Consider the following 13,711-nt stretch of genomic DNA (forward strand, 5'->3'; position numbering starts at 1 on the left):
AAAGGCAGTGAGAGGAAAGGAAATGGGACCAAGTACCAAAAAAAAAAAAGAAGAATTTATCTAACAATCAATCAACCATTATATTATTCCTTCCTTTTTGAAAAGGATTAATGACATCAGAGGGTAAAGTTTTGACTTGCTCATGATTTGAATTTAAGTGAGCTAGAGTTGTGCAAAGTAGTTAGCCTCACTTTCTCTTCCAGAGTCATCAACATCCAGTGAAAAGATAAAAATCAAGACGACTGATAATGGCCTGGAATTCAGTGGACAACCTCATTGTCTTTGATATCTAAGCAAGTTCATATGTTCAACAGTGACTGCTTCAGCCAACTTCAATGGCCACTAGAGAAAAAAAAAATGTTGTCATCCTCCTATTCTGGTGTGGGTTGGGGAGAGGGAAGAAAGGGGAAATCATCACATGCTTGAGATCAACATCCCCCTAAGTCACTTATGAGACCATCTGTTATTTCACCTTAGTTTAGTGGTTTAAGCCCATCAGCCAGACAGTTTCACAGGGTGTGATTGCTGTGCATGTTACAGCTTCTTGTAACTGCAGGTGAGAGGTGGATGACAGGTGGACTCCAAAGGCGAATGTGCAACCCTGAAAAAAGTGTTTACACAAGTACTCACAGCAGAAGTGATAGTCCTTCTTGAATGGAAGCCTATTATGTATTTGTCAGGCACTGTAATAAGCCTGGGAGTACAAAAAGAGCCAAAAGGCAATCCTTCCCCCAAGGAGACTATATGGAAACAAATATATACAAAATAGGATATAAGAGGATAAAGGGAAAAAAGAGAAGGTAATAACTAAGAGCAATGGAAAGATTAAGGAGGATACAAATATGTACACACACACACACATATATATATATATACACACAAATATATTATTAAATGATAGGAAAGATTTGGGTATCTTTTTTTTAAGGTGACAGGAGAGGAAAAAGTAAATAAACATTGAAAATTAGCTAAAGAGACCAGGTGATACTGGGGAAAACTCAATGAATGGAAAACGCTAAGCCTTAACAGAAATACTAAGGAAAGCAAAGACAAATAATGCTTTAGGTATGTTGAACAAAGAAATAAAACATTTTTCTTGATAAAAGTGTCAATGATAAAAGACAAAGTAAAGGAAAAATTACTCAAATACTTTACTCCTTTCTCTTCCACCTTGTTTTCCTACTCTTCTATGGCTTATAGAGATTGTTGTTCAACAAACTTTCATGTGGAACTTGGAGCCTAGAATAATATTTGGGTTGCAAAATCGTAGATTTGCAACATTCTAAACATTTTTTCTCTTCAATTCGCATTCTAACCTATAGGATGAGAAAAGGAACTTAGTAAGGGGAACCACGGTGCCTCTGACTCATACATCTCTCTCTGAGATGTCTCTGGCTTAACCCCCTGAAATGAATTTTAAAGTGACAGGATAATTATCAGGGAATAAATGGGCAGTGCAAGGATTTTCTAACCCTAAGTAAGATAAAGGCATATAACAGAGATATTCATTCTGCTGTCTGGTGGAAGTGTGTTCAAAAGATAAACTGACAGGTGGCCAGGTAGCACAGTGAGTAAGAGCACCAGCCCCAGAATCAGGATGACCTGGGATCAAATCCCGGCTAAGACACTTAGCACCCACCCAGAAATACCTGGCCGTGTAACCTTGAGCAAGTTACTTAACCCCCGTTGCTTAAAAAAAAGAAAAAAAAAAGGTAAACTGATTTTTTATGGGAGGATTTCATTAGTTGATTTGATTCTATGTTTCAAAAGAGCTCAGTCTCTGGAAGCTAAAAAAAATATACAACTTAATGCAGAGAATGCTATTTTTCCTTGGTCTCATTACTAACTGTATAAAGGCCCCACACTTCTAAAAGTCTTAAAGCTTAACCTTTGGGCTCTAGGTTTAAGGACAAATGACAAGGTCTCATCTGAGGAAGCCATATAAAATAAGTGGCAGCTGACTGACAGTAGAAAGTTGAATGTATGCAATGGGATGAAATCTTAATCATGAAACAACAGAAATAACATGTTATTAGGGAGCAGCCTCCACAAGAACAATGAGATGACTGCACCAAAAGTCAGTAGCAGCCCTAGAACAATGAAGACATGAATTGCCCTTGTAGAGAATGACTTTGGCAAATTTCTCTTTGGGAATATTATATTGCTATTTTTCTAGTGATGTTATTTCATTAGACTGTATGGCACTGAATTAAGTGTGCCCTTGCATGCCTAGTAAATGTAAACATAGCAGTGGAGCTCATCTTTCGGAGTTGAAATATATTCACACATTACCTTTAATGGAGACTCAAGGGCATCACCCAACAAGTGATGCATTTATGCCAAAGCAGAATGATCATCAGACTTGGAAGGATAGGAAAAACTGATCAGGGTTCAGCCAAGTAAAGTGATACAAAGGAAAAAAAAATAAAGAGTTCATAATTATCCCTAAAGAGCTGTAGTTAAAGGCTGTTACTTCATATTCTAGAAACTAATACCCAATTCTTATTAGTAATGCTTATCAATTACTTTTTCAAGGACTATTATCTCATTAGAATTACTTTCATCTGGCTTGTTGGCCTCTCCCCCACAATGAAGAAAGATTTTTAAATCTTTTTTGCAAGATCAAGTACCTATAATATTTGGGCCTACCAATCAACCCAGCAGGAAGTAAGGGCTAACGTGAAACAGCAAGTGGCTCTTTCCTTAAAGAGTTCTTCCCATATTCCAAATTCATGGAGTACTTTTTTTCAGAGTGGGAGATAGGAAAATTATATCTGATAATTTTTTTCCCATCTTCCTATCCCACAGGGGGAGGAAAATTCAGGGATTTTGTCTCCCCTTAGAGCAAGGAAGAGACATTGACTAGATCCAAAATTAGGATCATAGTAATTCAGGAGCTGAGACATGGGATGGGTAGAATTTCATTGGCTGCTGAGCCATGACAAGCTGAGAGAAATAAAGTGATAAAGGTCTGTGTTAGGGTCCAACATTCTGTGGATCCTCACAAGATAGTTCTACTAAAAATGACACCCTGAAATAGAAGAAGGTTATTTATTAGTGTTTGAGGATCTGATGACTGCAGGCAGACAGTGAAAAGGGCAGTAGGGGAAGTTAGAGCACTAGCTAACTGAAGCTGCCCATGGCACCTAAACAACACGGTATCATTAGGCTTAGGAGGAGCTCTGAATCAGAGGCTTTATTCCATAGTCCCACAGATGATAATCTCACTCCACTGGTTTCTAAACCAAGGGCATACACCAAATGTTTGAGCCCACAGTTCCTCACATACTAATGTAATACTATGACAAGAAAATATCAGAAATAGGGTAATATATATATATTTTTTTACTTTTTGGAGGGGGGAAGAAAGCGCAATTGGGGTCAAGTGACTTGCCCAAGGTCACATGGCTAGCAAGTGTTAAGTGTCTGAGGCCGTATTTGAACTCGGGTCCTCCTGACCCCAGGGCTGGCCCTTTATTCCCTGCACCGCCTAACCACCCTAGAAATAGGGTAATATTAACTTATATACTTTTCACAGAACCACAAAATTCCAGAGTTGGGAGGGATCATAACAACAACAAAAAAGAATATCCTTTATTACCTAAATGATAAGCAGGTTTCTCATGATTTGCCTGTTTTCCACTCCATAATAAGCTGCCATTTCAAGGTATAGCTCATCTCCTTTAATTTTGTCACCATGTTGTAACTTAGTTCTTCATTAATACCTCCTTCAAATACTTCTCCCCTCAGAGTAGAGGACTGGAAGGAGGAGTACTGAACTCCTCCTAATTCCTTTCATAAAGGTTAGAAATTTTTTTTTGCTCACTCCACTCTGTATCTGTTACTCTGTAAGTATTCAATTCCACAGAACAACGACAGGTACCCCTGGTTTCTCCTCACTTCCATCCCTACTTTCCTGACTCCTATTGTATGTCATCTCCCTTCGTTCTTGCTGTTTTTGTTGTTAAGTGTCTGAGGCTAGATTTGAAAACAGGTCCTCCTGACTCCAGGGTCAGTGCTCTGTCCTCTGAGCCACCCAATCTCCTTCAATAAGATTATCTCCTTTCATTAAACTATAAATTCCATTAGCTTGAGAGCTATCTCTCTTTTCATTAATTGTATCTCCAGCACTTAGCACAGTGCCTTGCACAAAGAAGTAACTTGGATCCAATTGGACAATTCAAAGATATAAAATAATGTGAACACATTCCTCCAAGAGTCTAATCCATTTTGTATTTCTTTAACAATTAGAAAGATTTTTTTTCTTCCCATCAATAACAAGACTAAATATACTTCTTTGTAGTGTTGAAAGAAAATCCTGGTTCAGAACTAGCCCTAGTCAATTAAAGGCAATCTCAGGAAATAAGACAAAGAGAGTGTATTGACACCCCAATGTATCAGGCAGTTGTAGCAGGGCCTGCCACCAAATTTCAACATGGAGCTGCCTTTATTAGACAAGAGTAGTGTAATGGACACTGAGATATAACAGGATAGCTAGGCCAATTATAATTTAATAGGAGAGTTTATTAACCAGCTGGGACTTCCTCTCAGACCAAAAGACAGCCGCGAGCTTTCTGTTAGACATAATTTTATAGACAATGTGATTGCTGGCAACAGAATATGTTTCTAAGGGATACAATGTCTTTAGCATTGTGTCTATTGAAGAAAAACATTCTCAGTATTATTCTTATTAAGGCAAAGCATTCCCAGTATTGTTTCTATTCAAGCAAAACATTCTCAGTATTATTCTTATTGAAACAAAGCCTTAGTATTATTTCTACTGAAGCGAAGTGAAGCCATAGTTCCTTAGCAAAGCCTTGGATACAAACACAAACAGACCTGAATCCATGGGAATCTGTGACTTGTTTTAGCAACGCAGGTGAAACATTTCTTTACTATTGGAGCCTATTAGGTGGTTTCCAAGGAACCCAGTAGAGGTCCCCTCTAGCAGGTTTAAGGGGGCTCTAGTGTATAATTTCTGGTGGGCACTTCAGTAGAACAGTTCATATATGGAGGCTGTCATTAATCTTTCATTATCCAAAAGAACCAATGACACCACAGGGTAATGACTTGCTCTTGAATTGGATTTAAGTGAGGCAGAGTTGCACAGTCTTTAACCTCACTCTCACTTCCAGAGTCATCAAAGTCCAGTGGCAGAATAAAAGTCAGAATGACTGGGAATGGCCCTGGATGCAGTGCATGACCTCATCTTCCATTTCTGACCAAGCTATAAGCACCCCACAGTCCTTGATTTAGCTTCCTTCGTGACCCTTGGAAGACATTATTCTCATCTTCCTGTTCTGCCGAGGGAAGTCTTCACAAGTTTGGGTAAACATCCTTCTAACTCACCAATGGGTTTGGTCTTTGTGGTCTGTCTGTTACCCTACACCTGGTTTAGAGTTTCTGCTGAGATGATTTTACTGGGGTGCAGCCACAGTGAATGATAGGGTTTTTGCAGTCAACTTCACAGTGGATGGTAAAGGCAATCCTGATTGGTAGACCTATCACTGAAGAAGGAGGATTAGTATCTCCTTAGCTCCTCTCCATTACAACATCATTGGGAGATAAAATTAGCCTATAGATGATAGGATTAATCTACAGGAGATAGAATTAATCCTAAGGGGACTAAACCTTCTCTGTAAAAAGGCTGAGCCCGGTTAGCAAGGTTAAAACATGGGGCTCACTCAGACTTACTCTGTCTCAAAGGCTGACTTTGTACAGTATCTTTCATGAATTACTCCTAGTTCAATCTTCTAGGGACAAATAGGCAACATTTGTTTGGTTTTTGAGTTTTGGGTTTGCTTTTTGGAGGCAGGGGGAAGCAGGGCAATTGGGATTAAGTGACTTGGCCAAGGTCACATGGGTTGTTAAGTGTCTGAGGTCATATTTGAGCTCAGGTCTTCCTAACTCCAGGGCTGGTGTTCTATTCACTGCACCACCTAGCTGCCCCAAATAGGCAACACTTGATCATCTGCCACATGACAGATCTTCAAATAATTGAAAAAAACTTTCATTTCCTTCTGAGTTTTCTCCATGGTAAACATTCCTAAATCTTTCAAATAATCTTCATAAAGAATGGATTTTAGAGGTCTCCACCATTTTTGTTCTCATAATGGCTAGTCATATAATGTTTACTTAGTGACTAAAAAAGCCAATATTTTGTGATTCTCATTTACAATGAAATGAGGAAAAGACATTAAAAAAATTTAAAATCAACATTGTAATAAATGTTTATCTACCACATTCCAGGTCTGTCTCTGTGTTTGTCTCTCTTTTTCTGTCTTTATGTCTCTGTCTGTCTTTCTCTGTCTCTGTCTCTCTCTTTCCCTCCCTCCCTCTTCTATTCTCATCTTTTCTGATAGCTTCTACCAAAATTCCAGAAGGAAAAGAAGTATTGTCAAACTTAGTTTTCACAGTTCATATTTACAGTGAAAATCAGAATCAAGAAAAGGATTGCCTTTTTGCTCTATGAGAGGTTTTTGTCCTTCCTTAGCATGTCTTCTGAAACTTGTCTTGCATTTTGATCCTCAATCTGACTCTCCACGTTACTTACCCCTGAGTAAGTCAGGACTGAAAACCCAAATGGTACTAGGCACCAGAACTTTCAAAACCTTAGTGAGACCTTGCCTCCCTACACGACAGAGTTAAAGGGAAAAAATGAGAGTAGTAGTACTTCTTCAGTATAACATCTAGTCCTAGCAAAATTCTAGAACACATTAAACAAATGACTTTGGAACAAAAACTGGACTTTTCTAGCTTGTCAATGTTCTTCCTATACCAGAATATCCCAGTTGAACTCAACAGTACAGCTATATATCAATCAGGACAAAGTAAATGCAGCTATTGCCTCTTTAACTAACAAGTATGTCTCTCAATTCAGTCCAAGAGGGTTTTTATTTTTCTGGTGACTCATAATCAAATCCACTTTCTTTTTTAATTGCCATGTAATCAGGCTTCCCCAATTCATACATGTGAAGTAAAATTTTAAACTAACACGTATTTATATTTAATATCATTTTCTCATAATCCATCTAGTGTTCTACCTTGTTGTCATTTTTGGATACTATCATTCAATGTATTAGCTATCTCTCCAATTTTTTGTCATCTGAAAACTTTATAAATATTTGATAAAAATCATTGATACAAATATTCAACAGCACAGGGACCAAAAAATAATCACTGGGCTGTTTCACTAGATACAGCCTTCCAAGTTGAAATGGAGGCATTAATGACTACTACTTGAGTTTGGTCATTTAAACTGATTTCAGTTACAATTGCATTATTGATCATCTCGCATCACAATTTTCCTTAGGAAAAGCATGGGATTATTAAATATTTTACTAAAACTTAAGTAAGTGTAAAATGAGCTGGAGAAAGAAAAAGCAAATTATTCCAATATACTTGCCAAGAAAATTCCAAGTGGAATCAAGAAGAACCTGTCACAAATGAAATGACTGAGCAACAACAATAACAAAATCAGGAAAACTGTATACAACATTCCTTTATTTTCCAGTGGAGTTATTGTAGAAAGGAATAATATTAGCTTTGCACAACTAGTTTAGGCTGAAGTCATGGGTCCTCTTTGTGTTCACTGCTTCTGTCCCTTGAAATACACTAACAATTATTTTAAAACATACAAGATGATCTCTTTGAATCAAAGCCATGTTCTCATAATGGCTACTCAGATAATGTTTACTTAGTGAATAAACAAGCCAATATTTTGTGAATCTCATTTGCAATGAAAGGAAGAAAATACACTAAAAATTTTAAAAGCAACGTTGTTATAAATGCTCGTCTACCACATTCCAGATCTGTCTGTGTCTCTCTCTCTGCATCTGTGTCCCTGTGTCTGCATCTCTGTGTCTATGTTTCTCTGTTTCTCTGTTTCTCTCTCTCTCTCTCTCTCTCTCTCTCTCTCTCTCTCTCTCTCTCTGCCTCTCTCTTTCCCTCCCTCCCTCTTCTTTTCTCATCTTTTCTGTTGGTTTCTACCAAAATTCCAGAATGAAAAGAAGTATTGTCAGACTTAGTTTTCACAGTTCATATTTATACTGAAAAGCAGAATCAAGAAAAGGATTGGCTTTTTGCTCTATGAGAGGGTTTTGTCCTTCCTTAGCATGTTTCCTGAAATCTGTCTTACATTTTGATCCTCAAATTCACTCTCCCCCTTTCTTACTCCTGAGTAAATCAGAACTGAAAACCCAAATGGTACTAGGCACCAGATCCTTGAAAACCTTATGTAGACCTTGCCTCCCTACATGACAGAGTTAAAGGGAAAAAAAATGAGAGAAGTAGTACTACATCAGTATAACATCTAGTACTAGCAAAATTCTAGAACACATTTAACAAATAACCTTCGAGCACTTAATAGCAAAGCAATGTCCATTAAAAGCCGTTATTGTTGAAAAAAGAACAGGTAATGAAGGTTTTTTGAAAGTGTAACTAAGAATATTAGATACAGAGCAAGTTGAAGGTTTGGCAAAGAATTTGTCAAGTCTTTTGTGCTGTTCTTCTAATCAAAATGCAAATATATGGTATAAGGGCAAGCAAAGCATTACTTTGCTGCTTGTTTCAGTTATCCAAGTCCCTTTGAGCCTCCTTTTTGAATGTGTCAAGTCTAGGTTGGAAACAATATGCATTGTGTTACCCTTAGTAGTTCTAGGGGAGTTTGGAGAACTTCCCTGCACTTAATAGGCCTAACGTCATCACATGGAGCCCACTGTGAGAAGAACTTGTCGAAAGAGTGGAACAGGAAGGAGCAGAGCAGATAAAAGCTCAAGCATGGGCCAGCAGCAAGCAGAGCTAAGAGAGAGAATGTTTGTGGTATCAGCACTCTGTTGCTCGGTCTGTTGTTCTGTGTTGGTGTTACTTTTGTCAGACAGAAGTATTCTGTCTGTTGATTTGTGTTACTTTGTCAGACAGAAGCATTCTATTTGTTAAATTGTGATATTTGTAAGACAGAAGTATTTGGGGAGCGGAGTCAAGATGGCAGAGTAGAAGCAGGACCACCCCACTGCTCTGGCTTCGACCTTCCCCAATCGATGTAAAAAGGGGACTCTAAACAAACTTTGGAGCTTCAGAACCCACAAAATGAGACAGAGAAGCTAACCTCCCACAGGAATCAGCCAGTGCTGTGTTTTGGGAGCTGAGCCCAGCCCCATGCAGAGGCTTTAGCCCCAGGGTGGGTCTGACCAGTCGCCTGCTGGAAGGACTCCAGATCAGCAGCAGCTGTGGCCATTTCCAGATTTATCAACACATAGATGCAAAGGACAAAGTGAGAAGTCAGTGCAGTCTGGACTTTGGGACCCAGTAAGTGGGAGTGCGTGACTTTTGCCCCAGGGCCGAGAAGCCACTGAGACACTGCACAGTCAGCCAGTGCCACGGCGGCGGCTTCAGGTCCTGGCCTGAAGAGTTTAGGGGGACCAAGCACCAGTCTGAGGGGTAATTGCTCTTGCTTTCACCTGCTTGGTTCTGGATTGCCATCTATGGTGGAGGTCCTGGGTGTGTGTCCAGCCTGCCAGAGTGTGTGGAGACATCAGAGAGGGCACCCATCTACTAACTCCAGCAGCTGAGAAAACCCCAGCTTTTGGGATGAAAACTCCCCTTTCTGGTGGCAGAGTCATATTGTGGCAAAAAGCCCAGGGGTCAAGTGACTGAGGGGCAACATGACCAGGAAAAGGAAACAAAGCAGACAGAAGATTCCAACATTAGACTCCTATTTGGGGGACAAAAGGAATCAAAGAATGGAACAGGAGGAAGACAGTGAAGTCAAAACTCCTGCACCAAAAGTTTCAAAGGAAAATATGAGTTGGTTACAGGCCATAGAGGACCTTAAGAAGCAGATGAGAGAAGTTGAGGAAAAATTGGGAAGAGAAATGAAACAATGGAAGTAAATTATGAAATGAGACTCAACAACCTGACTGAGGAAAATTATACCTTAAAAAATAGACTACCTCAAATGGCAAAAGATGCTCAAAAAGGAAATGAGGTGCAGAATGCCTAAAAAATCCAAATTTTCCCAATGGAAAAAGAATCTCAAAAGCTCAATGAGGAGAATCATTGCTTCAGAATTAGATCAGAACAAATGGAAGCTAATGACTTTATGAGCAATCAAGATGCTGTTAAACAATACAAACAAATGAAAGAATAGAAGGCAATGTGAAATATCTCATGGGAAAAACCACTGACCTAAAAAAGAGATCCAGGAGAGATAATTTAAAAATTATTGGACTACCTGAAAGTCATAATCAAAGTAAGAACCTAGAAATCATCCTCCAGGAAGTTTGCAAAGAAAACTGTCCTGATGTTTTAGAACCAGAGGGCAAAACAGTGGTTGAAAGAATCCACCGATCACCTCCTGAAAAAGTTGCCAAAAAGAAAACTCCTAGGAATATTATAGCCAGGTTCCATAATTCCCAGATTAAGGAGAGACTATTACAAGCAGCCAGGAAGAAACAATTTGAATATTGTGCAAACACAATCAGGATAACCCAGGATCTGGCAGCTTCTACACTGAGGGATCGAAGGGCTTGGAAATATGATATTCCAGAGCTCAAAGGAGCTGGGATTAAAACCAAGAGTCACCTACCTAGCAAAACTGAGTATCATGTTTCAGGGGAAAATATGGTCATTCAGTGGAATAGAAGACTTTCAAGCATTCTTGCTGAAAAAAAAAACAGATTTGAATAGAAAATTTGACATTCAGATACAAGAAGCAAGAGAAGTATGAGAAGGTAAACAGGGAAAATAAATCATAAGGAATTTATCAAAGTTGAACTATTCACATTCCTACATGGAAAAATAATAATTGTAACTTATGAAACTTTTTGCAGTAGTTGAAGGGAACAGAAATATATATAAGTCTGTATATGAGGGTATATGGGCATATGAATACATATGTGAATGTATGTATATATGTTTACAGGTATACATAGATAGAGGGCACAGGACCAATTTAACAGGAAGGGATGATACTTAAAAGGTGAAATTAAGAATATCATGAGAGGAGATGGGGAGAAACAGAATGGGGTAAACTATCTCATATAGAAGAGGCAAGGGTAATTGGTTACAATGGAGGGGAAAATAGGAAGGCAAAAAGGAATGAGTCAACCTTATTCCCATTGAATTTGGCTTGAGGAGGGAATGAAATACACACTAAATAGGGTATCTCACCCTCCAGGAGAGTAGAGGGGGAAGGGGGTTAGAGGGGGGATGATGGAAGTGAGGACAGCCTGGGGGGGTGGGAAGTTGGAAGCACCACTTTTGAAAAGTGATAGGATCAAAGTAGAGAATAGAACAAGTGGGAAGTGGGATAGGAGGGAGGGAAATATAGTCAGTCTTTTACAATATATCTACTATGTTATTGTTTTGCATTAGCCACACATGTACAACCTATACTGAACTACTTATCTTCCTAGTAAGGGTGGGTGACAAGGGAGGAAGGGAATGAATCTGGAATTTAATGTTTTAAAATCAAATATTCACATATATCTCTATATATGCTATTATTAATACTATTTTACATGTATTTGGGAAATAACATATATAGGCACTGGGGCATAGAGATCCCCTGGAAAAGTCGAAAGGTATATGGGAGAAAATATGGGAGAGAGCATATTGGAGGAGGGGATATCCTATGGGACTGCTATTTTGGGGCGGTGGGTTTGGGGAGAAAATTTGTAATTCAAAATTTGGCAGACAGAAGTATTCTATGGATTGTTGTTGATTTCTCAGACAGAAAGTGAATTGAGATGATAGTGCTGGCGATATATGTATAAATATTGCTGTAGAAAACAAAGTTGAGCTTTGTTTTCCTAGAAACAGAAACTGAAGAGTTTGGGTTGGAACAGTTCCCATAAGCTGTGATATGGAACAGGAGAGGAAAGCTGCCTACCTGTGAATCCAGACAACAGTAGGTAGAATAAAGGAAAGAGCTGGGAACATGGAAGAGTAGTCATGGGGTTTGCAAGTCAGACTCAAGTTTAGATGAAAGGAGACTTTACTAGGGTACTCAGTGCTGACTGGTGATATTGTAACTTACTGTGACCTAGGGGTGGATGGCCTGTGTACTTTCCACTACTCCTTAAGGATGATTTGTTTAAAAATGATTGGAAGCCATCCTGGAGTCAAGATGAAAGAAGACTTGATTTGGGTACTCTATATTGATTGAGGAGATTGTGACATATTGAAGGATATGTTTTATTTAAGACTATATGGCCACCTTAGTAATAAGTTGTCATGTTATGTTATTGTGAATGTTGTGCTTAAGTTTTTTGAATATTTTGCTTTGCTTTTATTGCTGAATACATAGAAAGTTCATTATATTATGCAATTAGATCCTTAAAACTTCACAGCAGCAGTCCTCAGGAGAGCTGCTCATGATTGGCTTTACATATGGGTCCAAAACATAACCATTAAGTGGAAAATGGGCAGGGTCTTTGTGGTCCAATCTATGAACTTCAGAACCAGATGGGGGAGCCAACATGCAAACAAATATATACAAACTAAACTGTGCACAGAGTAAACAGAAATTATTAACAGAAGGAAGGCAGTGCAATTAAAAGTAAATGGAAAGGTTTCCTGTTTAGATTTCAACCTCTCCATACCTCGCCATGCCCTACTGTTCCTATAGAATATAAGTACTTTGAGGTGGTATCTTTTATTTGTTTTCTTTTAATCTTTGTGCCTAACAAGATGGAACTCATAGTTGGTACTTAATAAATGTCATGTTATTTTGGTTTTCTTTACAGTAGTTGCCTGAACAACTAACCCAATGCTATTTTGATATGCTTCAGGGTATCCATGTTCCTGTCAATGGTGACCAATGGTATATAAATCATAAACTTTATCCAGTGTTGTAAATCACCATCACACATACCTTCTTGTCTTTTGTGAGATGTGTGTGTATACATATACATATATAAGTACATGCATATATATTCATGAAATCACTTTTGAGTATCTATAATAAATACTACAGATCTTCTGAGCTTTTAAGCCTTTTTTTTTTTTAAAGAATCAGTAATTGGCCTAACCTTTAATTGACCTTCATGTTCATTATTTCATTGGCCCACCTCCATTTTAACATAAATTTCTTGAATAAAATACATCCCACATCATGGTTATAACTCAACATTTTAATATCCTAAAGCCTATTTATGCCAAACATTTATCTCTATATATTCTCTTTTGGCTCACCTAAAAATTTCATTCTTTAGAGAATCATAGTATTCCATGATTCATAACTTCAAATTTATACCTAAATCTAGCCTAAAACTTCCATTAATCAGTTATTCTTCTCACCAAGAATAATTTATTTTAGATCATTATTTATTCATTACTATCCACGCAGTTATGTAAGCTTCTCCAATTGTAGATATAGCTCCTAAGTAAAACTAATCAGTGTGTAAGGGTTGAACCTGTAGGGAAAGTCAATATTATATTTATTTATTTTTTAATGATGGGAATCAACTAATCCTTATGATAACAAAGTGAAATAAAGAACTGGATTATACAATCACTCATATTTTGGCATAAAGTAATATAACAATAACTGAATGCTATAATCTAATTCTTATTTAGATAACATGAATCATAGTTTAATCTAATGAAGAGATGCAAATGTAGGTATATTACCAGTTGATGACTAGATGACATTGTATTTGAAAGCTTAGTTGATTACATTGATCTAAACACTGGTTTCTAAAATGAGAAG

The sequence above is a fragment of the Petaurus breviceps genome, unplaced genomic scaffold (genome assembly GCF_028583685.1).
Source record: "Petaurus breviceps papuanus isolate PSGF00001 unplaced genomic scaffold, PetGlider_PUasm1.0 40, whole genome shotgun sequence".
NCBI classification, from domain to species: Eukaryota; Metazoa; Chordata; class Mammalia; order Diprotodontia; family Petauridae; genus Petaurus; species Petaurus breviceps.